This window comes from Gavialis gangeticus, unplaced genomic scaffold, assembly GCF_001723915.1.
Source record: "Gavialis gangeticus isolate Ggan-Ray unplaced genomic scaffold, GavGan_comp1, whole genome shotgun sequence".
Taxonomy (NCBI): domain Eukaryota; kingdom Metazoa; phylum Chordata; order Crocodylia; family Gavialidae; genus Gavialis; species Gavialis gangeticus.
Window position 1 is genome coordinate 7,649,916 of NW_017729007.1, and position 3,885 is coordinate 7,653,800.

Here is a 3,885-nt window from a genome sequence, read left to right on the forward strand (position 1 = left end):
TTTAGAGAGCTTGGCAGAAGGGAAGCTGCCAACTCCACTTCATTCCACGTTGCTGCTTGCCCTCCATACTGCAGATTCTGACCTGTGGCTGCTCCTAAAGCTTCTTTAAAGAGAATTATATTCAGAAAAACAGGTGGGAAAGGAACACAATTATGTAAGCCAAATTTTAAAATCTTGTATGTCTATATTGGATATCTAAATACAAATCTAGGGCCCTAAATAAAACAGTGGATAGATTGAAGAGATGCCAATCGTAGGATTATTAAATAACATGAAGAGGAAAATACACTGCTGGCCCCTGTATCCTCCCAAGACTTTATCCGCAGCAGTTCTCTCCCTGTTGGGCACATGTAAAGGGCTCTTTTGATCCATTTAAGCACATTTCTCCAAAAGCTGTTCAAGATTCTTCTCAGGGATTTATCCATTATGTAGTCTGAAAGGCAGCTGCACATGACCCAACTGTGGCATCATGTGTGATATAAAAACATATGCTTAGCTGCAGTTTGCTACAACAGTTCTTAATCATATGTGGGAAAGTGCATTTTAAATTAAACACTATTAAAAGGACCAAGCTTTTTGGCACATCAGTGACAATTCACACACAAAGTGAATAAATTAATTTAACAAAAGTGTATAAGCAATTATAAAACTGATTATATGTGCTCAGTAAGAAAATTCTGCACTATTAACACCCAATAAGCAGCACTAATAGATAGTAATTAGTCACAAACCTTAAACTAAAAATATTCAATACTGTTAATTTAGATTAGTTAAGACTTATATACAGTACAAAGTGAAGCTGAGTCATATCACATTTATGTAACTTGCTCTGGGTAACTAGATATTCTCTACTGAGCAACAAGTTTGTGCAACTTTGAAACTAAAGGTGGGAGCGTGTCCAGGAACTAGATCCAGTAAAGGATTTAAGTACCTTAAACTTTCTTGCATAGTGGAATCCAGGCTCCCTGTACAATGCACAGGAGAGTAAGTCATCTCAGAATGACATCCAAAATGGCCAGCACACTAATCAGAAAGCCACCAAAGAAAGCAAACCTTCCAAGAGCTAGCTAGCTGGAAACTGAGTATAGAAACCTTGCCCATCTCAGAAAAGTGCCTCTACTCGGGATCTGTAGCTTGGAACACTCTCCTTTAAGTAGGCACTTACAGCTGTTCTTTCGAAGAACTGGGAAGGGCTGACTTCTTAACTTTAAAATACAGCCAGAGGAGGTCATGGTATATAACACCTCTTATATAACAGCCCAACCACTTGCCTTGGAAGTGCAAGACCCACATCCGATTCGCTCCTTAGCCTGAGAGGGTTTAAATGCACATCTCCCATCGCTAAGAATGTCCTACCCACAAGGCTTCTTGCTATTTTGAGCAGAAGTCTTCTTGTCCCTTCTCTTGAAACTGTACAACTGTTCAGAAAAAACAAAGTATTTCAAGAATCACGAGGCCAGAAGGAGAGTACAAGAGGGAGCATAGCCATGTAACATAGGGTTAGGGTTGCGAGGAGAGAGCCTTGAGGAGACTCAGCTGTGAGGAAGGAGCCTTGAGGTTCAATCAGTATTTCATCCAATGACTGTTTGGTGTAATATATGGAAACTATGCTGGGAGTAGGGACTGGATCAAAAAACATTTTGGACTGGGTCAAAAAACATTGTTTTTGGAATCAAGGACTTCTCTCTCTCATGTTATATAAGTCAATCAGTAGGCCAAAGTACAGCTCCAAGAATGACCCCTCATCTTGAGGGACTCTGGGATCTAAAAACTAGGTGTTCCTCCACCAGTCAGGGTGGGTGTGAGCTTGTCATCCAGCTGCTAAGTCCTGTCCAGACTGGGCATCTACAAAGCCTTATAGTAAACAGTAAGCTATCTGGAGTTTTGGTGCCTCCAGTAGTCAGTGGCAGCTGCATGTCATTCTCAGGATCACTCTTGCAGACTTCAGTACTTCAACCCCACTTTAAGACCCTGAAACCTTTTAATGAAACTTAGAAGTACAGGTCCCATGGGTAATCCTAAATCACTAGGATGCTTTTCCAGATACTGGCCTTTAGCTGTAAAGCCAGCAGCTGCCAAAACTAACACCTATATAAAACCTTATATTCTTTTGCTTAAAAGAAAACCAGTAGCTTATAGACTTCTGGAAAATGATATTTATATCTGATCTGTTTAAATTAACAAGTTAATTAAAACATGTAGTGTTTTGTACTCCTTCCCCATTTATAAAGAACAAAGTTCTTGCAACCTCAAACTATTTCGATAAGCAATTAATTTTCAAGAAAGATGTGCCCATACTGTGCAAGTGTCAGATAATACAGGACATAAAAGCCATTTTCAATTACTGACATGTAAGTAGAATCAGCTCTACAAAAGATCTTCCTATTTCCTATGCAACTCCAAGCATAAGGAAATTAGAAAGTAAAAAATATCACTATTAGAAAGTCTAGAATTATTTCAGATACAGTAGGTATTGCTTTAATTGAAATGCATATTCCTTATTTCAGTTAGTATATTAGTTATTGTAAAACTGACCATAACATTTAATTTTGCAATTTTAAGTCCACTGCTGTATTCATTACTAGCTATGTAGTGTCAGCAAAATAAATTCTGTATGACTGCATAATTCTTTGTTTGACTATTTCTAATATATGAATTATTTTGCATAAAACATAGACTAAGTTTTTCACGTCACAGCAATGGTCTACCATGGAGCTCAAATTAATGCATCAAAACATAGCACAGCCTCAGCTCCACACCAGTACCAGTAATACATTGTAGCTGCTGTAGAGATGTAATAATAGCTGTTACTTTAGTGGCAACTGATGTTACACAAGTATTTGATCCTAATCCCAAAGAAATATCACAGGCGATTTACATATAGTTTATTTATTGCTCCTCTAAACTGCGGTTGATGCCACTCTGTATATTGATAAAAGAAACAGCAGGTTTCCTCATGTCCAATAAGCCATTCTTCAGGGTTAATGGAATAACAGTTCAGTAATTTCTTGCTCGCCTACTGCTACCCTTAGTGTAAAGAATAACATCAAACAGTGTCACAGGCACATAGTACCTTTTGCCAAAATAAGGGGCTACCACTCTACCAACAAGCTTCAGTTTTCTGCTTCCAGTAAATAAATAAAGTGAGAACCTGAATGTAGCAGGACTCTCGCCAGCTGGCTGAAAGCTTGCTTGGCAGAGCCCCTGAACAGTTGCCAAGAGGCAGAGATTTAAATGAAACCCCGGTCATTTTTTTAAGAAAAACCAAATAAATAAGCAAGGGATCTGGAAGTTGAAGCCTAAGGTAATAGTGTATATATCACATTTATGCATCTTGGAATATATAAAGGCACCTCCCTCGAGCAAGGAGCTGCTTGCTTTGCTGGAAAGGCTTAAACATTGCTTTCTGCAGGGATAACTCTCTCTCTTTGGAGAGGCAGGAAGCAATACAAGTTTAGTGGTGTTTGGACCAACAAGACTTTTGTTCAGTTTGAGGGAGAGCAAACCCAGGTCTGACTAGCTCTGTCAATCAACACATGCCTCTCATCTTCGGGTAAATGGAGGGGGGAGCGGGCGCAAGGAACTTCGTTCTCTTTCGAAAAAGTGTTTGCTAGGGGGTGATGCACACCTTTATCACCACGGCTCGCAAAGCAAACGGCTCTGGCTGCCGCCAGCATGCCCAGCCTCTTCATTTCGCACACAGGCAGGAAACGAAGAGCCAGCGGGCTGGCTAAAGAAGTCACCTGTCCCTCTGCTGGGGCCTTTGCAAAACTTGTGGCTGGTCCGAGCGGGACAAGCATCACCTCTCCGCGGGCCAGCAGGGAGGCGCCGACAGGCCCCACGCAGCGCGGGGCGCGGGGCCACCGCGGGCGGCGCTGCCCAGAC

The 3,885-nt window shown here is 41.0% G+C and overlaps 1 protein-coding gene across 1 annotated transcript in view; it reads right to left on the reverse strand.

Moving 5' to 3' along the window:
- GPR37 (G protein-coupled receptor 37) overlaps window positions 1–3,885 on the reverse strand; it is a 19,277-nt gene that overhangs the window by 14,098 nt on the left and 1,294 nt on the right. The window lies entirely within an intron of this gene.